Source organism: Pieris brassicae, chromosome 13, assembly GCF_905147105.1.
Source record: "Pieris brassicae chromosome 13, ilPieBrab1.1, whole genome shotgun sequence".
NCBI lineage: Eukaryota > Metazoa > Arthropoda > Insecta > Lepidoptera > Pieridae > Pieris > Pieris brassicae.
Window position 1 is genome coordinate 4920448 of NC_059677.1, and position 26063 is coordinate 4946510.

At 34.0% G+C, this 26063-nt stretch overlaps 1 protein-coding gene across 2 annotated transcripts in view; it reads left to right on the forward strand.

Annotated features, from left to right (window-relative positions):
* The first annotated feature begins 3521 nt into the window (after positions 1–3521).
* Positions 3522–26063, forward strand: part of LOC123717848 (zinc finger protein MSN2) — an 81427-nt gene continuing 58885 nt past the window's right edge. Inside the window, exons 1-2 of one of the 2 annotated variants that reach the window (XM_045674097.1) lie at positions 3522–3843; positions 4618–4843. The gene's annotated coding sequence lies outside the window, so the exon portion shown is untranslated. The remainder of the gene's footprint in view (positions 3844–4617; positions 4844–26063) is intronic. The other variant, XM_045674098.1, reaches the window with a different exon arrangement.

Here is a 26063-nt window from a genome sequence, read left to right on the forward strand (position 1 = left end):
AGATGTCATACATATTAAGTGATACTGTAACATGAATATTGTTGCTTCATATTCTGAAGTATCCTTTTATTGTTTAAAATATATATACATTTTTATATTATGTTAATATTATATTTTACCCACTTAAATTGAATTAAGATTTTTCTACATCTGTATATACTTAAATACCGAGTACCTGTCATTAAAGATGTTTTTTTTAATTTTCTCACGGCTTAAACGGCATAAAAGTCCATAATATGTAATTTGGTGGCATAGGAGTGTTAGCTTGACGTTTTCAAGCCAAGCCAAGCCCACTACTTTAATTAGTCTTATTGTTATGGTTTTATAATCCGACGAGTTGTTAAATATATAATTGCCTTCGTAATTAAATTTAACATTTTCAGTATTTGGAGGGTCAATTTCAACCTACCTCCCTATTTGTGTACTTTTATAGAATTTTAATTTCAGACTCAATCTTTGTTCCAAATTACTCCAATATACTGAAAACTATTCTGAGGAAAACGAGAGATGTACCTACGGTTTACCTCAACGATATTCTAAAATATTTATACATTTTTCTAATGTAAATTTTATTGATTTTTGCAAAGTAGTTTCACCACAAAATACACACTTCATGTTAATATTACTCATAGTTAATATTTTTAAACGAATATAGGCAACATGCAGCCGGACGTATTCATCTTTATCGATGAATTTTCTTACTTCGGCTTGTGGAAATCGTCAAATATATTTTTCGTCATCCTTCAATCCTTCAAAATAAAAAAAAAATAAGCCACGCTCGAGAATGTCGTTTTTTTTTCATTTTTTACAGCCTTCCTCTTTCTTTACGTCACTTGCAAATTGTCAGGATAGTGATATATACACTTTTAAGTATTTAATTAACTCACCCTCCTTAAATAATTTTTTTTTTAACTAATCTGATCCTTTATCCTTGACGGGTTGCCATATAAATGGGGCTCATATTTGGTGGAGGGATTTCACTGGGTACAAGGTATCCCCCTGTATATTAATCTGCCACGCCGTAGTAAATCCTGAAATCCCCTCTTGGGTTAGCGCCGCTCCTTCTCGAGTTCTCGTATCATTTTCACATATGTCTCTGTGTGTATATCGTTTTTTATAACATATACATAATCTTTGTAAGCGATAGCATAAATTAAATTAAATATTACATTGCGATATTTCGAATCTTAGCAAATACCGTTAAGACATATGACAGTCGTACTTAAAAACAATAAGTTTTGTCTCGTAGTGATTTGCCATAATTGGATTAAATAAAATAAATATATTTTTTTATTTTTATTAAATACCTGTAATATTGATATACCTGTAAAGACGGGATAGGTTTAAAAGAGCTTTTTTACTGTAATAGTACATCCGGTTAGCTTTTTAGGCACTAAAACCTGAATTCATGAAACCATTTTTCTTTTATAAATATATAATTTGTTTACAAAAAAATATACATTCAGATTGGTTAATTGTCAAAAACAGCTATATATATAAGAAATGTAATAATAATAAAAAAAAGATGACAATTCTTAAAGTTGCCTATTGCAGATCGTTTAGATAACCCACAGTCAAACTCCACCTAGAATTATTGCCGAACCAATTTGAGCGTACCTATGCTTAAAAGCCTGGCAACGCACTTGCGAGGCTTTAGGCAATGTGAGTGTTCATGCCCACGTTAACCTCAGCTGAAGCTCCTTCCCAATTGCATATACATAAAAAATGCGATCTTAGTCATCTGTTTAGGATATCACAAACTCCATGGATTAACAAATACAGACATCTAAGAACAGACGTTTTGTATTCTCGACGTCATAAAAAGGGCTGTGTTTGGCGAACGCTTCTTTGAACTCAGGGGCCCCTTCCTATATAACAAAATTTCCAATTAATGGATTCTGAGGTAATCAAACTATCTAGATATAAACTCACAAATAATATAAAAATTACGCTGGCTGATACAGCGCACGCTTATAACAACTCTTAGATACACTCAGTTACATACACACACACCCATTCACACATACTAATTGCCTTATGAGACTTGTGTTTAATTAGTTGTGATTGTTTTAAACATGTACCATGTACCACTGACTAAGTGTAGCGATATATGGATTTAGTCACAACCTATTTTAAATGAGTAAAGTTTTTACTTATTATTATTTATTATATTTATTTATAACTATGGTCTAAACACTCTACAATACAAGGTACCTTAATTATAAAAATCCCCACAGTCAGCCATATTAAAATAGGCATGCAATTATTAATATTTATAATGTCATAATAATAAAAATAGTAAAGATATTTATTAAAAGCGTATGGTCTCAAAAGCTTCCATTAAATGCGCCTTTCTTTCAAAACTCTAATTAAGTGTGAGATTTCTGACAAGCTGTTAAAATAGTTTGATAGCTAGTAAGAATTTTTGAACATGTTATTTTTCTCCCAAATATCACATGAACATATGTGTCAAAACAATCAAAATAATTATGAAAATATCTTATAGAATACCCGTGTGAAAATGACTCGAGAACTTAATAAGGTCAGATGTGTTGCGGTCCCGAAACGTATTTGAACATATTAAAATAAACAGTATTTACAATTTTTTACATTCATAGTAATAATAAAAATAAATAAACATAGTTATAACAAATTTAAAAAGTTTGGTCCCTGTGGCAGTATACCTTTAACATTGGCAGCATTTGTCTTTCTCGCTGTATTGCGATACTTATTCATTGAGGAAAGCACCAGCTCTGGGGTCACCTGTTGAACCCAGGAGCCAATTTCAATCTTTATTCAACGCCTGTGCATTTGAGCCTTAAGGCCTAAGATTCTATATCATTATATTAGTAGATTAAACATATATTTACAAAAAAGTCATAAACATCAGTCGAGCTGTTTTGGAGGACTTTTAAACAAAAATCAGTGTTGCCTTTTGGAAGGCCTTCTGTAACTGCCTCGTGATCATTATTTCCAATAGGAAATAGGGAAGTAGGGGGTCTGAGACACTCCGTCTAGGGCAATCGAAAGCAATTTCTTTACGATGTTTTCCTTCACCGTTCGAGCTAGAGTTCAACGCGCACGCTTCCGTATGACTGATGAGTTTTTTTTTGTAAATCCACAGGGACTAGACGGACCTTTTTAAATTTGTTTTAATTTTCTTTTAATTCATTGTCAATTATAAATGTAGGTTTTCCTTAACCTTGTAAATACTGTGTATTTGATTTTTATGTTTAGGTTTTAATAAACGACAATTATATTGTCTTTGGTTTCCATAGCTTTTACACATTGGAAGAAAACAATTTTTTAACAGGATTTAAGCTATTTGTATTATGATAAACTTATAATTACAATTATATTTACGAGAATATTTAGGATCATTTTGTGACTAACACAATATTTATTCATTTCGGAAACAAAATAGATACATCTCTATACAATAAAATTTAAAAAAAAGATATATCCACAAAAAGTTTCACTGATAAAAAATAAGATACAAAGCGAAACAATACAAAACATGACAGCAGAACGTTATTTAAATTGACAATAAACAAAATGCATAAATCAGGAGAACGAAAAACATACTAGTAGCTGTAATAAAGAAGAAAGATACAAGGCTTAGGACATTAATAATTATTTTAACCCATTCTTAAGTGAAGCAGTAGAGGAGTGTGAAAAAACATCGATATTAGTAGCAGAATCCAAAGTAGAACCTGTGAAGAGCCTCGCGGAACCCAATGTTGGTTCTGGAAGTCGGAAGGTTAAAGGTTCTGTGCGAACGTAGAGATCTGGCAGGAATATTGAATCTTATGAGTTCGAGAAGATCTGAAGAAGTTAGTTCATGTACGCATATTTTTCTTATATATATACGTTCTTTGTGACTTTTTAATAACTATATGGACTTACATTTAAATTAATTCAAACAATTGTGTAAAGAAATAATACAAATCGTCTGGGATCCCTTCGGAATGTATACCACCATGTTACCAAGCAGGCTTGGATCCCGCAAGGCAAGCGGAAGCCTGGCCAACCCAGGCAAACCTGGCGTCATACACTTAGACGAGGCACAGAGAGCCGGATAGATGTAGAACAAGGTGTAAACCCCCTCATCTAGGGGTTGTAGGACTTTAAGTAGACAAATCGACTGGTTCAATAAATATATTATAATTATTTATTTAAGGAATATAAACTGTTTACACCATATGTATTAAATACTAAAGTGCGGCTAACATTTTGAATAGCCTTGGTTGTCAAAAACTTATCAGTTCTTGATCAGACATTACGTGATCTAATTTTAGTTACTCAAGTATCCGAAGGTTGCAATCATAACGAACAAAGAAACTAGGCACCAAAAATTAGTACGTGGCGTTTTAGGTGAAGATACCGATTATTGACCCAGTTGTAGTAAAGCGTGTGTTGCAAACCTTAAATTATTGACTAGATATTATACAAGTAAAATACAGCCTCGGAGCTACGTGCATACCAAATCGTAAGATCAAAGCACGCATAGGTACCTCACCCACACACGCGCAGCGCACACACGCGCAGACCACCAACACTAATAAAAGTATAATAAAAGTTACCAACAGAAGTACAACGTACGGTATTATTTGTTAGGAGGGAAGTAGAGGGAGAGGCTGACGCGCGAGGCAGCCAGTTTACCGTTGCAAGGCGCATTGTGCGGCTGGACGCCAGTCAACCGCGCGTTGCCGGCCCCTAGAAGCACCGGCCTCCGCCACAGGACTAACACACTTGTGTCACATGTATGGACTATAAATGAAAGACAAAGTGCTCGTTCATTATACAAGTGTTACTGTTTTGTTATTGGATCATCTCTACAACGGTATGTGTTTTCTATTTTAATAAACATTTTAATCTACCTTTGATTGGTCTATGCTGACATTATATTCGAATTAAGCATTTGAAAGTTAATAGAGCTTTGAATATAAGTCTTTTGACGATTTCACTCGTGATAAACTAATTTTTCAATTCGACTTTTTATATATTTGGTGATTGGTAACTCTCTTCATGAACAAGTTTATTTCCACCTCATTAAATATTAAGAGCTTTATCCACGACGCGTTTCGTGTATGGTAGGTATTTATTTGACATTCAACGCCATTTACCAGACAATTTGATCTATACAGGTGTATTTTAAGCTTTTCCGGATTCGTTGTCAGTTAAAAGTTTTCGATTTTCGATCTATCATAGAGAAATACATAATTTATGTACAAGCATTCACGCTGTCACCTACAGCATTGTTTACCACGTTGACAAATTATGACCTAAAACTGTTGAAGGCCTTCAAGGCAGTGGTCGCTTTAGATATACATGTATTTGCTACTAAGGGACATACCAGGAATTGCCATACACAATTATCATCTATGGTCTTTAAGTCATTCGCGCTGATTAGTTTTAGACATTCCACTGTATCCGAGGCGGCATAGATTACTCCAGAACTAGGGACTTCTACGCTATTAAAAAAAAATCCTTTAGGTATAAGTTACCTGGGCATTAACTTTTTTGTAGACTGTCATTAAAACACATGATATTAATCAGGAATATAAGCGGTTTAAAGCAGACATTTGTGGACTAAGACCTTTCTTTTCCTGCTGGATGGATCTACATCATGTACCCATATGTTTTATGTTAGTGGTCTGTCTCAATTGATATGACATTTTCCTTTGAATAATTCTAATGTACAGGGAGAGTAAAACTTGGTGAGTTTCTTAGCCGTTCTTCTCAGAACAAGGCCTCTTGATAGTTTCGCGAACGTATGGCATAGTCTTGCTCTTTCGCGAATTTTGTAAACGTTTTTGACATTCATAAGCATGCGCTAAGACGTATCTAAACTGAATAAACTTGATTTAATTGATTGGCCAAACGATCTTTTTGAGTTAGATTATTTATTGTATATTTAAACGCCTCCTCAAGTTGCAACACGCCAAGGCACAAACACCTTTATGCATTACGACACCACTTATATTGTGATAACAATTAGACATGGATAAACAGAAATTTGAAATTTGGTCCCTGTGGCAGTGTGTGAATGGCATTTCCTCGCTGTATTGCGATATTTATATTGCACCAGATCTGGTGTCAACTGTGCTATCTAACAGGTGCCAATAAAAATCCTCAATTAACAACTTGAATTCCATGACCCTGTACTTCAAAGGGAACAAATACTCATATATATTAGCCGTCTATTATTCTCCGCTCTGCTCTGTGGCTGTGCCAGCGTTTGTCCTTGTCCGGACGTAAGACGGGTCTACGTGTCTACAAGTAGCATCCCAAAAGCCCGTCCCATCCTCAAAGAGATCCATTGGCTGTCCCTACCAATGCATGTTGACTATAAGATGATTGGAATATTGACGGAGGTAAGAGACGCCGTTGAGGCCGGCGTCTCGAGACTCGTACTGACCTAGGACATGATTTAATTCATTAGAAGTAGGAAATGCAGTTAATATTATACATTGTGCAAAGTAATTATTATCCATGTTCAGATAATTAAATATTTAGATAGAAACACGTAATGTTAAACGAGTAATTCGTAATTATCTTCGAAGTAAGGTAATCAAATGTAATTGATTAAGTTAATGCCTACGATGGTGTACTGCGGAAAGCGCATTATTGAAGACATTGCTGACTAAACATAAAAAAAAACAATTACAATATTAAGTTAATTAGTTTTATTTAATATCAATTTCTTAACGACTCTTGTGGGAGCTTATTATATTTTAAGTTTGGGAATTTCTTTATTGTAATTAGTTACTTTTCTATCGTAAATACTTGATTATTACTTCGGTTATATGTTAATTATTTGTTTTTTGTTGCATATAATTTATGATAGATTACGAAATAAAGAAATGTTTCTATTCCCGTATATACAAAGGCGTTTCCGTCTCATCAGTGAGTGACTTATTTTGTTTTTGTAAAAATAGCTGAAAATATACACAAAATTATTTAAAAAAAAAATTCGGAGGAGTTTTAGAGAGACAAGATCGCTGATGTGGACTCTCCTCTAAATGAATAGAGAGTACATTCTTCTTTTGTCGCGTTCTTCATTACTGATGGTGTTGGTGTTGCCATATCCACTCACCACTGTCTTCGACCTAAGCACCTTCGTAAGGCCTATAAGCAAGCACAGGTTTCGGCCTTCCACTCAAACGGTCACAAGGATCTCCAAGTTATCGGGACCATTGCGTGCTTTATGTCGTTTTGTAACACACTGAAGAAAGGCTGTTGATGGCTGGCTTGTTTGTCCATCCAAATCTTATCGATGGTATTTTATTTATTTATTTATTGAAGTTTACCACATTACCACATACCACTATATAGTATATGTTACAAGCTATCTTATCTAAAACATACGACGATTACGGTTAACATAAATGTTACAAAGAAAACTACTAATGCTTATTGTTAAGCAAAAAAAATCATATATTGGTACCACTCATACCACTACCGAATACCACTGTTTAATCCATTATAATCAAGAAGAATTCGAATGAGAGGCGCTTGAACTCCTAGGTTGGTTTTTGGAGACGGAATTAGGAAAATTCTGCAGATCCTGGAATGCGAGGCTGTGGTTAATGAACGCATGAAAATCCTCAGAACAGTGAGGTCGCTCCGCGAAGCCTGTGAAGTGCCCGGGAGACTTCTGTGCTTCTAGAAGGAGTTAGGCTGGCTAAATTCACCAGGGCTTTTACGCACAACGGACCAACTACTCGTCTAAGTGCGGAAATTGAGTCCACCTTACCTTACCTTGAAAAGAGGATGCCAAGTTTATGTCGTGTAAGAGCTAACTTATTTATTTCCACGTAAAAAAATGGTCCAGCCGCGAATCAATGCTTCCGAGCTCTGACACATTAACAATGCAATGATGTTTGTGCTCGAAAATTTTAGTGCAAAGGATGAACATAATATTAAAATATTAATTTAAAAACACTTATCTTTTTAATGTGTATTAAAACAGAATCTGTGTCATTTGTATCATAACCCAAAAATGATAATATGGTAATCTTTCGAAATTCGTTACAATTTTAAGCCTCTTATAAGATTTTATTTAATTCCAAAAGGTTCTTAATTTTTTACTGTTTAATATTTGTAATGAGTTTCATCTTTTGTTGCTGATTTTTTTAACTTATTATAAAACAACAAAGGAAAATTTCGTTGGAACATCCAGTGATCCAAATCTAAAACCATTTCGTTCATTATTTTTATTATAGATCAGACTTCTGTGCCTGACACATGTTGAATATTGGTTTTAAGATGACCGTTATCCCTCTCTGTTGTAAAGTTTTTGTTTTGTTCTTGAGTATTTTTTTAACACTTATAAGTCATCACACAGATACTTATGAATATATGTTATAAAGGATATATACTTTTAAAAATGACATGAGAACTTAAGAAAGCGCCAGATCAGATCCATGCAAATTACTCACAATCGAGTAGCCCGCAATATCACACACAACCCACGACGCATGGACCCGCCAAGCATCCTCGAATATACAATGTTAATACATAATTATGTAGGAATTACGAAAATAACAATAAAAGCGAATAAATTAAGTTTTCGTTGATTATTAATAGATGACATTCGTAACACGATTCTTTGTTTTCGTCAGTCTTAATTCCTACCATGAGTCATTTATTTACGTAAAAAACTGCGAACACAGATTACAAAAAAAACATTTCGATATTTTTAAAAGTCCACAGACTGTGTTAGGCACAGACTATAAAACGGAATCATGCAATAGATATTGAACATATACTTTAGTCCCAGGTCATTAAGGTTGTAGCTGTGTTTTCTTTTCTTTTTGGTTTTAAAGTGTGTAAATTAAATTATTTGACAACGGGCCTAGTGAGAAGTGAAATCATTTGAATTGGTGATAGAGTACGTTACTCTTAAGTGATCCACAGTGGTAAATAGAAAGAGAACACAATAACAGAGTATCTTCTTTATATTGTGTTTACATAAGAGACAATATAATGTATATTTTATAACCGCACATCAAAAGTAAATAAATAAAATTCAAAAGCAGTTCATAACACAGACACATACAGACAAGTATAAGTGGACAGCATCACCTTTCAACACTTTTAGGTTAAATTAATTATTAGTCTTAAGTTAGGCTATAAGTTTAAGTCTTTATTATAATACGTTTATTATTTTGAATAACATTTATATTAAAAACAACTTCGGGTTCATTATTATAAAATAATTTAATTACTTAAAGATAAAAACATTTTGCAACAACAGATGAAGGTTATCACGTTTATTGATACATACAGGAAGAGTTTCTCCTGGGCCTAATTAAAAGTTTTTATACCAAAAAATAATTAAAACATCGGAAAAAAATCTTAGCTCAAAGACTAATATCATGTAGACTCAATTTCCGCAATTAGAGATTTATTTGTTTCTTTGTGCGTAAAATCCTGGCTATTTAAGCCAGCCCAGCGCCTTCCAGAAGCTCAGAAGAAGGGTGGTTCGCTTCATGGAGCGCCCTCACTCCTCCGAGAATTTGTATTCGTTGGGAAGCCACGCATTCCAGGGCTACGTCGACTGAGAGCGAGATTATTTTTACTGACTATTTTGGTTATTGTTTATTGGTTTGTGGACTCAGTTCCCGCGCGTAGACTCTCAATAGGTTCGTTGTGCGTAAGATCCTGGCTAACTAAGCTAGTCTAACACCATCCAATAGCACAGAAGGCTCGTCGAAGCGCTGAAAAAGCGTCAGCCCATGGGGCTGTCTGTCGCGCCTAGGACGAAAAGATGTTAAAGAGCTCGTAATTTTGCCTGTCATTGTTTTGAGATTTGTTCTGTTTAAGTTTAAAAGTTGTCAGATTATTCACAGACTATATACACACAAATAAAAAGAAAATTTCTCAAGAAATATAGACGTTTTACTCTCGTCACTTTGTAAATCATTTTAATTTTAAACTCAAAAATTTAGTTTTAAATAAACTGATAATACAATTGAAATATGTTATTGTATATATACTAATATACGTGTATGTTGTAACATTTTTAGTCATTCTCGATGTTTTAAGTCAGCAGAAATTCCCAATTTCCGTCTGCAAAGGCCGGCCTAGGAGTTCAGGCACCTTTTAATTGATTTTTTCGCGATTATAACGGATTAAAGTGTACTTATCCGGAGCTGGATATGACAGTGGGCTGATCAATTTTAAAGAAAGCATTGTTAAACGCCTATCTTATACCCAATCCGCTGTATGGCTAGTAAATTCATTTTATATATATTTCAATTTTTTGTAACATATACTGTAGATGTAGCATGTATGATGTGGTGAACTTTAATAAATAAATATAAACCGTAAATATCAAAGCGTTGAAGTCTTTTATACTGCATTATCGCTAACGCTGTGGGCGTCGTGTCAAGCTGCTTACGAAGTGTTTTTTTTAAATATAAAATGTTTATAATAAATATTACATTGTATATCTAATATCTATAAAAAAATAACGACATCTCACTTCGCCTCCAAGTCTTCGTCAACCGCTGTCTTCGCTGTATTCTGGGTATTAATTGGCACAAGAAGATATCTAAGGAGCAACTTTGCAGTGGATCAAGCAACGCCAGTGGACACACTCCAAAGACATCCCTATCCCATTGGAGCTTCATCAGAACCTGCTAGCCCAAGCAAACCTAGCGGTCATACAGTTGTGGCAATGAGCTGGAAAGATTTGCAGCGTGATGAAATACCAGATTGGAGAACGCGACAAAGGCTCACTGTGGACACCATTTGACCCCATGTTTAGAGGACATTAAGTTATAAAATATCTTATAGGAAATAAATATGAAACCTTTATACCCCATTAAGCTGTAAATGCATTCTGACAATGGTGACGCATGCGCCAATAAATAATATGTATTTTATTGCTTCCATATTAATAAACGTGAGCGCAGTCATGTGGAAACGATTGGATAAAGAATATATTTTTTTTATTGACATTTAAAACAATAAATGCTATAAATATGACATTAGTCTGTCTGAGTTAGGCGTGCAACTCTTAAGTATTACATTTTGTTCAAGCCATGATAAAAATTAGAATCAGGAATTGGACACCAGCAATTTTTTTAATGAACCAGGGGCAAACGGGCAGAAGGCTCTACTGATTTTAAGTGATACCAACTAATTGGTATGCTCTTTTCTTGAAGGAAATGAAATCGAATTGGAATTGGCAGCTGGTGCAACATAGCGCGACAAAAACTGCCTTAAAAAACGCTCAGTTGTGGATGGACGTCGAAGTAGATACGGCTAGAATTTCGTATTCTGCATCAACGTCTGAAACTCTGCAATAATCAGAACCACTCTAAGTTCTTATATGAGGGAATTAATATAATAAGGGAATCATTTTATAAATTGTCTTCTCTTTGAGTGCTTTGAAAGTTGATTAATAAATAAATATGTGTAAACGTATTTAAAAAACTTAAAATGTAATATCTTGATTGACAGACAAGATGGCCGATCCTTTGATCAGCTGTAATTACTTCAATTATTATTAAATGGCCAATGGCCAATATAATAAATGTCTGAAACCTATATAGTTCAGCTAAATTTTGACATTGTTTACAAAACTGAACCAATTCGACTTAGTATCCATTAAATTTTTTTATAAAACATTGGTTTGGTTAGCTTAATAACATTTTTATCGGTAAGGGACGAGATGTAGAGGAAGGGTCGTGAGGAAATCTGCTTGTTGACACTAAAAGTTGGCATGTGTCAGGCGTACGAGGCTGATCATTTGCCTATTAGATTATCCATGAAATCCGAGACCTAAAAAGGCTGTAGCACCACTAATTTAGAGAAGAGAAATTGAAGAGTGGTAATGAAACGGTATTAGTTGAATATAGAAACCGAACCGAACACAGTCTAAGTTTATTCACAGCGTCTAAAGATGGCATTAGAGGGTGTGGTTGGGCGTAACCAACATTGTTCACGCTCACATCGTGAATCTTTGCCCTATGATGAAAGGTTCAAGGAAATCTAATCATGAAACTCATTTGTTTACACCCCTAAGCTTAATAGAAAGCGCTTTCATTTGTTGCGACAATTTTTTTTTAATTTAACCTCTCAATCAGTGAGATTCGAACCACCAATGTCTATGTGTGCATGTAACACTCGCTCGTACGAAGGAAAATATTGTAAGGATTGCCCACTGAATTATTTCCGACTTAGGGTCCTTCAAGAAAAGAGCGTACCAATTCTTAGAAGTCCCTGCGCGCATGCGCTCGGCGCAGGTGCTCCTCCCCGTTTGCCTTTACATTAAAAAAAAAACAGTTTTCGCGGTTCTTTGCCAGCCTATAGGAGTATACTCTTACTTTGAACAATTTGAGTATGGCTTGGATTCGGATTTTATTTAAATGTAAAAAGTATATAAAATGGATGTTAATTTTGTTATTACACTTTTAATCTACGTTAGTTATTGTTACCACCATTCGTTTTGCAGATCCCTTTTGGATAAAGGTCTCTGAAATCCATTTGCATCTGTTCTTAGATTCCTCCATCCATTTCTCCCCATAAACCATAACCATGACGACATGTATAGAAAAACATTATCACGAAACTGATAAAGCATTCTCAGACCAAACATTACATGTTAAAATGATCAGTGTGGGTTTCCTACCCATCTCAGACATGGTATCATTAAGACCAATTAACAGTCTATTTGGATAATATTAATTAAAAAATGTATTGCATAACAATGGCGGAGTGTTTCTGGTCAGTTCTCTCCCGCTCTGTGTACAAATGTCCATCAAGGATTAGATTTTTTAAAATAATTATGATTTATTTGCAAGAATATGGTACAAATTTTTTATGGTGACAATCGAAAGTTCATATTCTGCCACACATAATGGCGTGCTAATTTGTTTCAAAAGGAATTTTACATAGAAGTTATTACGAAGACTTTTACGTATTAGTCATTAAAAGCAACTCTTAAATAATCACATTATTAGAATATATTGTTACGTTATCAAATTTATTATAATGTTTTAATAGAATAATAAATTAAGTTGATTTTTATAGTAGGAATATATTTTAATTTTAATGTTTAAATTATTGACATTAATTAGTTTCAGTTTCAACTGTCAATTATCACGCAAAATCGTCTAAGATCGTGAAATTATAACCCATACATTGTTATCAATTATGGTCGTGAAATGAATTTCACAAGTTAAACAAAACCCAAGATGCCGTTGCGCAATGCAGACGTAAATATCTATAAATAATATTAAGTTATGAAAAGTGTCATGAATCATCATACAACATACATTTGTATATGTCATTTAAAGGTGTTGCTAGGTAAAAGTTCCGGGTAAAGGCTTTCATAATATATTTTTGACGACTAGTCATTTACCGAGCGGCTTGATACCTTGGCGTAGAGATGTGTGCCTCTGCATCCTCTCCCGCATTTACCACGGAGAGTGTTCACAGGCGTTGTTCGAACTAATACCTATCATCATGAACAATAATCGTATCTTAAGGCAGTTTTTTCCGCGCGTCATCTGCCCACTGAAGTATTCCCGAACACTACTTAGGGTCCTTCAAGGAAGGAGCATACTTATTCCTAAAAGGCTGGCAACGCACTTGCGAGCCTTCTGGCAATGTCAGTATCCATGGGTGGCGGAATCACATAACATTGATTTTCAGCTCAACTTTAACTTTAGTGAAGTTTAAAGTCAAATCTTCTTGCGATCTTTTATGTTTCGTAATATACTTTAATTTATCCATAGACAACGATTTTATATATTTAATATATATCTTGTATCTATTAACCATTAGCATAATACATTTAATTAATAATAATTGTTATATTTACTAAGGGTGTCTATAGATGTTATACACACGTTTTAAATTTAAAAATTCTAAAAAAACAAACATTAAAATATCTATTTGAACCATTCTCGAATCCATTTGTTATATTTATCACACGCTCCAGCCGCTTAGCAGTTTAATTACACAGAAGATTTAATATATATCTCTAAAAAAACATGTAGTTTAAGAGCATTGTAAACACTGTGTTGTGTGTTGGAAATAAATACTAAAAAACAAAAGACATCAAATGTGTTTATGACAACGAATTGTATCGAAAACGTCATTTGAGTAGATGACAATCGGTTAAGCGAGAAAACTCTTGATGAGAGTATTTACCGGATCCCGTCATTTACCCTCCTGAAACATATGGTAGTAGTATATAGTATATAAGTGAGAAACATGAAAAACGTATGACAGTAATTTTTCACGCGTGAAGCGACAGTTATTCGCATTAGTCATTCTAAAATTTCGAGGGACTATTATTTACTTAAAACCAAATGTGCGTCTGTTATTGTATTCTATAGATTTATATATCCCTATATGTAAGACAGACCTGGACCAAATGTAAGGTAGAAACTCGGGTTAGTGAGAAACCTCTATAAGATAAAATAAATGAATGGTACCCTGAGCTCTAACTTATCTGGATTTGACTGTATTTACGCCATGTTAATCGTTCCCGGAACTTTCACAAATATTTTAAGATCATAATTAGTAAAATCGCTCCAGAAATTCTCAAGTTTTAGCAAGACAAACGAACAGCAATTCATTTATATACATCGTATACCAGGCTCCTGTAAAAACTATATAACAGGAGTGACTTCTCAGTTATATTGCTTATAAAATAATAATGTTAGAGGAGAGCAGGAGATATTTATGTGGACCCCACTGGTAGGAAGCCTTCTAGAAGGCATTCCACAATTTTCTATATCATACAAAATAATTCTAATTTAAACAATTAAAATTAGGGAAAATAATTGTTGAGTCACGTTTACAGGTGAATCAAAGTGAAATGACCGTTCATAGATGCCTTGACCCTTGTAAGACGGAAGACAAGTATTCAGTCAGGCGAGACCGACTCCTGCGCAGAAAATGGCCGTCCTTGGTTTCACAATTAACCTTTGACCTTGAAAATGTATGCTTGTTAAATTTGTTGTTAGATTTTTTTCTCTCGTCTCTCCAGGAGATGCCGTTTTAAATGGAAGAAAGATTGCGTCAGATTTTGAGTTATTAGTTGTGAAAATTGATAAATAACTTCTTATAGTATTTACCGTCATCAATAACATTTCTATTAACATTATAGTCTAACAATGGTTGCAGTTTAAGTTTAGAGTAGGCAACTGTTTGGAGTACTTGAGCAGGTAGACAATAATTTATGAATGTTTAACGAAAACAGTTTTTTACCGGATTGAATCTATTATTATTTTACATAATTTTAAATTTCTCCCGACGTTTCGCGTGCTTTACAGCGTGCGTGGTCACGTGTTTTCTTTAAATGTGTAAAAGTTGTTAACAAAGGAAAATATTATGAATGTTGTTTTAATTTTATTATGCACTAGTGGCAACATTACACAGTTGGCCAAGTCTCAGCGCGCGACTTTCATCCCTGAGGTCGTAGGTTCGATCTATGCATCAATACACTTTCTTTCGCATTTAACATTCGCTCGTACGGTAAAGGAAAACATCGTGCAACAGACCCAAAAAGTCGACACGCTGAAGGCTGATCACCTACTTGCCTATTAGATTGACAAATCATAAATCAGTTACTAAATTATTTAAGTGGCAGCATTAAAATAATTTTTTCATTGTAATGCAGACTAGTTTCGTTTAAAAATATTTAGCATAATTTTGAATAACACCTAAATATAACATTTTCTAATCTACTTTCTACATGTCTCTGGTCTTGAATAGGATATCTGAACAATTCATTATAACTAAATTTTATAGGAAGTATGGGCTACATATCATTTCCTTTTCCGTATTGTAACGAGTTTTTAATCAAGTAACATAGTTCCCGCGAGAGTATATATTTAGTTTTTGACTGCAATTAACACTTAGGCTGGAAGAGGTTACACGCGTTCTTGGTATCATTATTATTATTGTTTATTAAAATCTAAACATCACAATCAAATATACAGTATTAATAATTTTCTTTACCTACACAGTAATAATTACAAATTAATAAAAAGAAAATAAGAAGAAATTTGAAACGTTTGATTCCTGTGGCAGTGTACCTTTGTTGCAGAATTTCCTCGCTGTATTCCGATAATTATTTGATGAGCGAGGAAAGCACCAGTTCTGTGGTAACCAGTAGTACCAGGTGCCAACTTAAATCTTCAATTAGCTCTGCACTTGAACCACACGGCGCAAGAGTCTACTCCAAAGGGAAGAAACAGTTTTATTAGTAAAACAATGTTTGCCAGTTTCAGTGTGAATCTTTAAAATCACGCTTTGGCAAACGACTTATGTTTGATTTTTCTCAACAGATGTTTGGCCACAAGCTTTGATGTCCAGGACATACCTGTTTAACCGCCACTTAAAAGTGACCATATTATACTGTCTAAATCTTGCTCCCTTGGCGACCAGCATGTTTTCATCATCAATACAGCTCCTATTCTTACTAGGCCTGCAACGTGCGTGCCTCTGGTAATGTAGTATATGGGGGTGGTATCACTTATTAGGTGAGCCTCCTGCCCGTTTGCCCCTTGTTATAAACAATATGGGCCTCAGCAAGTATCTTCGCCATCAAAATCAATCTCGTAGCATCGAATACCTATTAATAATAATAATTTATTGCAAGAATATGGTACATAAATGTGGTACAATAGTAAGTTCGCATATGCCACACACAATGGCGCGCAAATTTGTCTTTAAAGGAGTTTTAGATTTTACATTATTAGTCATTTGAATTGGTCAATTCTTATATTATTTGTATCGTACATATAATATCAAATGCTATTAAATTTATATCAACTACAGTGTCTCACGCAAATAATCATTTATTGAATATAATTTTCTAGTCAGAAACAATTTTAATTTAAATTATTGTAAACCTTAATAGCCATACAAAAGGTGTTTTTCCTAAACAGTTCCAGATTGATTTTTGGCACAGCCAATTTATCTGAATTTCAAATCCTTCCAACGCAGCTTAAATCTACCGGGGTTTCTCCAGGGTGGGGTTTCTTCAGTAACCTTTGGGTTCTGTCATCCGCCATTCAGTGCATGTCCCAACAACTAAAGTCTGTTGCATTATGGATAATTTTGGCGTCATCTTCCTATAGTCCCAAGCCCACGTCTCCTTGCGAACGTTGGCGCTTTGACCAAAACATTGTCTATGTTCTACTTGCCACTTTTCCTGGTATGATTAGTTGAAGGTTGATGGTTGGTGTCGTCAAGTATGTTATTAAGTTCTTCCTTGAAGCGCCTCAACCACGCCCAACATGACTTAACCCAAAAATTGCCAGGTCAACCTAGCTGTGTTTTAAATAAGTTGTAGCGCCACTGTATTATTATTTTTACCGATAAGGATATAGAATATTTGTAATAATGACAATTTAAAAATTGTAAAACCTCAAGGCTCTGTTCGGGGTCGGAGACCCATAGCCAAGACCGACCTAGATCAGCCCATGAGCTTTCAAACTGGTTTAATCTAAACTTATATAACATTTGTATTCTATAATCTGTGTGCAATATTCGTGCGTGACATAGACATTTGATTGTTTTATCTGTGGCTTATCGCGCTTTTTTATTATCTACTAATTATCAATGGAACTTCAACACAATTTTTGGTGGTTTTTGTCGAGTTATAGAGACAAAATACCGCTAGAGACGGTTATTGCTCTTTCCGCAAGAAATTATCATGTATTCAGTACAACATTTTGTTAGTATAATTAAAGATTTCTTATTTTCTTTCGTAATTTGTAGTTGCATGGTCCAAAACTGGGGCGTTAGCTATTTCTGCTTATTAATGTTAGAACTGTTGTCATTTACAGTCAGCATGTCAATTTTCACTGTCAAATAACTTATTTGACGTATAACGAGACAGTAATGCCAATAGCAAGACGTAAATATATGTCTATGTTAATTAAGTTAGGTTTAAAAATTTACACGCCTAATAGACAATTGTCACTTTGACAATTTACTTTCATAACTTCACAGATGATGCAGTTTCAAACAGCTATAATACAAAACATAGACAATGTATGTTTTTTCTATAGCACACAGGTTTGTTTATTCCATATTTTATAATAAAGATGAAGAGGGCTTCGTCAACACTTAAAAGTTTGTCAACACGTAGAGAGAGTTTCGTTATCAAGAGCGCATTTAATGTCGAGATTATTTATGTGTGTGCTTAAATCCAAACGAACCAACCAAAATTTAATTATATTTTATTAACTATGCAAAATAATCCACCTAGAGGCCATACCTAATATATAACCATCCTTCAGTGCCTCTACCCGCCTCCGAAACCAGTAACTTCCAGCTTTCCCTGTTCTGTGGATTTCCCGCCAATTCATTCGATAACATTTTAAAACATAGACAAATAAAAGTCGATCACAGATAAAAAAATATTCGACATATACGAATGTTTTATGAAAATACAAGTATAATTAACTAGTAATTTTGAATTGAATATGGACACGTTTTATATTGAATTATTCACGTCAGAAAGCGTTTATCAAGACCACATTAGCAGCGCTCTAGCAGGAGCCGGTTTGTGGTGAAAGTAATAAATTACGTTCGCCAAAATTTGATTGATAGATACAACTAAAATATTTTTAACTCGTGTAATAATACAGTGAGCAGTAATGGTCTAGTGGCTTAAGGGTGTGATTCTCATCCCTGAGATCGTAGGTTTGATCTGTGCATATTGACTTACCATGTGCAAATTTAACATTAGAGGAAACCGGCTCGCCTTAGACCCAAAAAGGCGGCGTTTGTCAGGCACAAGCTGATCACCTACTTGTCTATTAGAATAACAAATCATGAAACAGATACAGAAATCTAAGGCCCATATCTAAAAAGGTTGTAGCGCCACTGTTTTTTAATATAATAATAGACTATAGTTTCTTGTTCCAAAGCTATGTTGTACCATGGCAACAATTTTCAATTTTATAAATAGAGTGACGCAAAGACAAGAAATTAAATCAAAATATTATTATTATATTTGGAATTCATAACCAAAAACAAAACGCCAATTTCATACGTAATGACCGAATCCTGTTCATTGTTTTGTTATCCTAACATAGCAATCATATTGAAGTTCGTTTGAACACAAATTCTTTACAAAATAAACGTAACGGAAATCAATTATTTTCTGTACAAAATAACCTCATTAAAGCCTATCTTACTTTACACACAGGAAAGCAATTTCTCTGCATAAGGAGCGAGAGAATCAAGCCGATCAGTAGTACATTAGATATTGACAAATCGACAAGCCATCGGCTGAATTTTGTCAAAATAAAGAAGTACTTCAGTTTCTGGTTTATTATTTGTGCACTTCTTGTGCTTTACCCACAGATCATAATACATTGTTTATTTTTCCATAGAGTTAGCGAAGATATCGATAATATGCTGCATGTTTTTTTAACTAAATATACCATATTAATTCCAAAATGGCACTCCCAGTAAACCCGCTGGACAAAGCCTCAACATAATTAATCATACTAGCCACAGTCTCCTTAATAAACATCTCTTTATCCTAGGCGTGAACTTCCTTGTGCAGAGTTTCAGCGCAAATGAATCAGTCACTCACGTAGTCCTGGAATGCTGCTGCTTGAGGATTTCTTTTCGTTGGGCTGTGACTTCCCAACGAAAAGAAATCCTCGTAGCAGTGATAGCGTTCCGTGAAACCTGTCTGAGAAACTTTTGAGCTTCTTGGAAGCTGGTTAAGCCATCTTAACAATGGACCAAATCGTCTAAGTGCTGAAATTGAGTCTAAACATATTACAAATCACTTTTGCTTTCATCACTGTAACTGTGTTGACAATAAATTATGGATCTGATTGAATTTATCTCCGAATATAAATTTAATTGATTTCGTTATAAATAAAATGTTCAGAAGAGTTTTGTTGGTCCGTTTTCTCTTTTACATTATCTAGCATCTTAATTACTTAATTGTTGAGATATTTTAGTGCAACAAAAATTTGGCAAATTGTATAAATTACCTTAGGTAACACGTGAATATACAGTTTTGTTAGGTATTTTCTTGTTATTTGTATTTGCGTAAAATGTACCGTACCTGGTGTAAGAAACTACTAATAAAAACATTATTTATAACAAAAGATGAGTAACTAGATAACAATTATTCCGTGGTAAAAAAAGTAATTTTAGTGTTACAGGTATGTCTTATAAGACATTAAGTATGAGTGAATGTGTGAGTGTGTGAATGGGTGTGTGCGCGCATGCATTTGAGAGAGTATCAAAGCGTTGTTATAAGCGTGGACTGTATCACAAAGTCATGCCAAGATACGTATGTAGATTCGAAATCCAATTCTACTTATGTTTTTTGTGAGTTGGTATCTGGATAGTTTGTCGATCTATCTATAAACCATGCCCCTCCATTGGTCCCAGCTGTGTAGAACTATACAGCTGACAGGGGCTTACAAATCCCTTAAAACAAGTAGGATATATAATGCTACATTTCTTTCATTTACTTTCATTAACTTGTTAGATTTATCATCATGAATTTTCTCTTAAAGAGAAACACATAAGAACTTTGAACGGACCTTCGCCAAGATTATATTAGGTTAGACCGCCACTGGATTATTATTACGGTGAAGTCTGAATATTAACTATTATCGTAAGTCTTTAAACTAAGTAATGGTAAAGGTATCCAATGGAAAGGCATGTCCAAACTTTAAATATAGTTTATAGAATCTTAATAAATTTCTGAAATAAATACAGACAATCTATAAATGTTAAATAAAATGAAACACTGGTTCTGTTGTCTGCATACGGAATGTAGGTAGTAATTTAGTCGTTATATTTCCGCGTCCAATGCCATTGAAGGACATATTATTATTGGAGCAGTGCTAGAATATATTAAGGTTCAAAAATAGATATTATTACGATAATATTAAAGTACAATTTGCCTTGATAAGTTTTATTTAATGCAGTGGTTTTTCAATAAATATTTTGACACAAGCCGAAAGTATAATGTGACGTATACGGACTAAACATTAATGTTGTTGTCTGTGGAGCCTCTTGAACTGTGGAGTACATTAACATATGATAAGCATCAAAGATTTTGGTGCCTATTCCGGTGATTTCCCCGCTCGTATTAAAGCGAGGAATGCTAGAATATGTGGTTAATTTTTTTTAAATTTTAGTGCTTAATTACAGCTTAGGTAATGTTCATAAATAAATTAAATATTCTTATAAGTTTTGTTGCCTATGGTATTATATGCTATGGTCGCAGAATTCTGTATCTGTTCGATTGTTATAAGTAGATGCCTTCTGTGGCTGACACACGTCAATCCGGGTTCTTAGCGATGTCTTCTTCGACATTAATAGTTTTAATAGCAGTCTATCTATTTTTTTTCTGTATTAGTTTAGACATACTTGATAGCGAATATTATTTTCCAGTCTGTCTGAATTTTCGTACTTATGTTGCTTTGGTATTGTTAGAATATTTGGTGGCTTGTTACACCGTACACAATTTACAACCTGTACGCAGGTTAGTCCCTTTATTAGTACTCGTTACTTTAGTTATTATATAACTATAGCATAAATAATAATAAGAAAAGTCTAGTCAGTCAGTTATATGAAAAATATTATCGCAAAAATGAATTAAATAAAAATAATCTTTATTTAGTACACGTTCCATTTTTCTTCTTCTTTACTAAAGGTAGGGACTGACGGCCTGTCAGTCTCGTGAAGCGTATCTTTCCAGTGAAAGATGACCCTATGTAACGCGTTATGTACAAATTTGTACATTTAGCTTAACTTTTCTCGTTGAAATTTAAATCGAATATTAAGAAAAAACTATTGTATGAACGAAATAACTACGTACAAATTATTATAAATGTCACAATACAGAAATATAACATGTGTAGTTTTTGCGTCAAATAGGTGTTATACGAGAGACTTCAAAAGACTACGGACCGCTCTAACTACCTACTACGCCTATGCGCATGCATGGCTAAACTACGGTGTGATAATGTGGGGAAATAGCACCGACGCACCAGCACTATTCACTACTCAAAAAAAGTTAATTCGGATCATAGTTAACATAGAACAAACAGACAGCTGCAAACCACATTTCATAAAACTAAACTTTATCACTCTACCCTCATTCTACATATTGGAAATCTGTAAATTTGCCCATACACACAAAGAATTTTACACCACACGCGAAGACATACCGACAAGATATACACTTCGACACAAAAAGCGCGTAAACCTACCAATTCCCGATTACAAATACATGCATCAAGCCCACTAGTCATGTCAATCAAAATTTATAATAAACTACCTGAGACACTAAGAAATGAAAAAAAGATACATATATTTACAAACAAACTAAAAAAACTTCTTATACGTAAATGTTATTATAGCGTTAATGAGTACCTAGAAGATAAAAATATAGCTTAATTTCATGATTATTAATCCCTAAATATTCAAAATTAAATAAAAAAAAATAAAAAAAAATGATATCTATGTAATTGGTACTAGCCTGGAGTGTGAAGTTTTATGTGCTATTTTTTTGCTATTAGTTATGTTATATAGGTTTTGTAATGCCGTCTTTTGCTGTGCCCTAACAGGGTCCATAATATTGTACCTAGCTTTAAGCCTCATAAACATCTTTTGTAACGTTATGGAATGCAAATAAATACATGTATTCCATGACTGAAATCGAGTTTAAGGGGATTTACTTTAAGCCCAATCGCTTATTATTATCCTTTTTCATCTTCCTTTGGTGCCTCACCATAGCTGGAAGCCGTCAGTCTTGTGAAGTATGTCTTATCCTATGCCAAATTCAGCAACTCTTCCATAACACTCATGCCTTACGTTACGAAGCCGTGATTTCTTTCTACCAACACGCCATTTACCCATACTTAATTGTGGTAGCGAACATGGCACGTGGCCAATCAACTAAAAACAAACTTTAGCCGTTTAAGGTGTTGCTGGACACATAATCGAAACCGCTTGTAAAATAGTTCAGCGTTATATTTAAGTGTAGATATTGAAATTGGCGTTAATCACCAATGTAGAGCACTTAACAAAAACTTGGTTTAATCGAGCTGTAGAGCGTGGGATTGGAATACTGACGCGTACAGTCAGCAAAACCAGTACTTCCAATTCTACTTAGGGTCTTCAAGAGCGTGCCAATTCTTAAAAACGGGAAAAGCTATTTGGAATTGAGAGTGTCCATTCGCAATATCAGGTGAGTCTCTATTCTATACAAAACAGCGTACTAATTCTTAAAAACAGGCAAAGCAGCGCTAGAGTTGAGGGTCTCTGATTTCTGTCTGTTTTCGTGTTGTTGGCATTTAGATCAGCCTCTTGTTAGGCCGGTATCCTCACGGTTTTTTCTTTCACTCGTCTGATGTTTACTCACATTGCCAGAGCGCTAGCGAGTACGTTGCCGTCGTTTTGAGGATTGGTACGCTCTTTTCTTGAAGGACACTAAATCGAGTGGGTGCTCATCTGGACTTCTGAACTAAACTATAATAGGTTGATACATTTTGATATGAGAGTTAACTGTGAAAGGCATATGCCGACCGTACACATTTTATTAATCGCTTGTAAGTACTTTTCCAGTGTTCTGTGCGACCTTCAGCTTTTAGCGCGTTTATTTGTGTATAGTTCTCATTTAGCAAACGACAATTTTATTATACATAGTAATACAAAATATTAAGTCAATCATATAGTAATATACACGCAGACACAAATATTTACATTATATTTGACTTGGTCTTAAAGTACAAATTTATTAATACTCAAATACTAGCTAATTTTAAGTCCAATTAGTTAATGAATCGTTTATTAAAGAAGAAAACAGAGTGGTTTGAGTAATTATTAACTAATAATTTATAAAATTTAATCTTGTTTAATTATGTATCCTTTACTGAACTGAGAAGAGGCTTACAGCGGGAAAAGAACTGGCAAGAAACTCTCTGTCACTCTTTTCAATCGCCAAGATTCGAGTCATACAAATTGTTTGAACTGTCATTCGTCAATTTTATAAAAAGGCTTTATTCTTAAATTTACATTAAACGAGAGTTTTAAATTTATTCAGCGATAATTCTCAAATTGCGCTTGAGAGTTTGTTTGTAAAAACGAATACAATTTCCATACAAGGAGTGGTTTATCTGGAACCTGGTTGGTCGTACACTCAAATTAGTTCTGTTTCGGGTATTATACTGGTGAAAGTCACTATCACCATACGATGATTTTACCACGTTTTAAAGTTGTTTAGTCGGTGAGCCTCCAGCCCATTTGCCCTCGCTTGTTTTAAAAAAAACGTATTTAGACTTTCTTTTAAATCTACCAAAATCACCGTTAGGATCGCTCTATATACCAAAACAATGGTAAGATGAAGCTGCAAAATAAAACGGCAAAAGTACTGTACCCAATTAAGTAGATTGCTAACAAAAGTGAAATCGCTCGGGTGCACTGGCCGCTACGCGCCGTCTCGCGACACACACAAATCTGCATTATAACGTATTTATTAACGTGTCTGTGATTAGCTGTGTTATTTAGTGATGTGATTCAAGATTTAATAGAAAATATTTAATAAGAAATAGAAAATTCGAACATATTTAAAAAGTTTGGTCCTAGTGTACAAATAACGATGGCATTTTCTCGCTGTATTGCCATGCAATTTTCTAATTATTGTTATTACTAGGTTAAGAAAATTGTATTTGTGTGGTGATAATAAATACTATTGTAAATTACTTCATTTGAAGATAGAAGTACTTGAGACACCACAATTTTATCCAAATATTTATTCATATATATGCGCGAATTTTGTTTCTCCTTAATGTGATTTTAATTAACCTACGTTTATAGTACATACCAACGTGGAACATTTTGCTATGCTACCCCAGAGACGGTTCGGTTTACCGGAATTAAAACTTTTTAGGTTTTTCTGTGATTTTTCTCTATATAAACCTCAGAGCTCAAGACTAACAATTGAAAAAGGGGTTGATCGTAGAGTGTAGATGAAAATTAAGGGTTGTATCTATTTTTTTATGTTGTATCATTAAAAAATTTATAACATTTAAAAAAAAAAAAAAAAATATAGGGTTGGACAGCCCTTATTAAAGATAGATAGTAATTGATTCTGAGACTTACGGAATATGCATTAAAGATGTCATAATAACCGTTCGAGCCGTTTCGGAGGAGTATGACGGACATTGTGACACGATTATTTTATATATTAGGTGAACGTCACTGAGAAAATGAATCTGTGTGTCTCTATGGCGTTATGACACGGTGATGCCAACTCCTACAGTAGGTATGTCCCCTAGAACCAACTTCTAATACACCTAAATATCGATAAAAACCCCTTAAGATTTTGTTGTACGGTTTGAAAGGTAATTTCGAAAATTCCTTTAATTAGATATTACCTTGGAGTATTAGCTGTTTGACATTTCTGTTATAGCCACGCTTGGGGTTTATATTTGGTTTAGTTAGTCTGTTGGGTTCGAAGCTTAATGTAAATTGCATTGAATCCTGTATATTGTAAAAAAAAATTTTTTAAACCTCCTAAATACGTCCTAAAAACACCCCAATCTGGATTGCCTCTAAATTTGGGAGAAAAACTGGTATACATTTGACAACAGGTGAGCATTCGTTTCCAAAAAGGACACTTCCTAATTTGTTTTTTTTTACAAATCGAGGATACCGGAACGAGAACTGGCAATAAAGTCCCCTACACTCAGTTTTTTTTAATTGGAGCCATAATATCATTAACACATAATTATAATATTAATAATAACAGCTGTTAACGCTAACGTTGAGTTTGACATTTGACGTTTGTGTTAAGAAAAATGGCGGGCTAAGTCGCTTGTCGTGTCGTGCCTTATTTTTTCGTATTGTTGACTTTACTTGAGAATAATAAAACAAAGTGGGTGGATTAGGACGGAAGCCAAATTATTATTATTATTTATTAATGTCACAAAGCATTTATTAAGTAAATGTATCACTTGAGGAAATTTGTCGAACTATATAATCAAAAGTCAAAAATCATTTATTCAATCGTGTAAAACAATGCATTATGA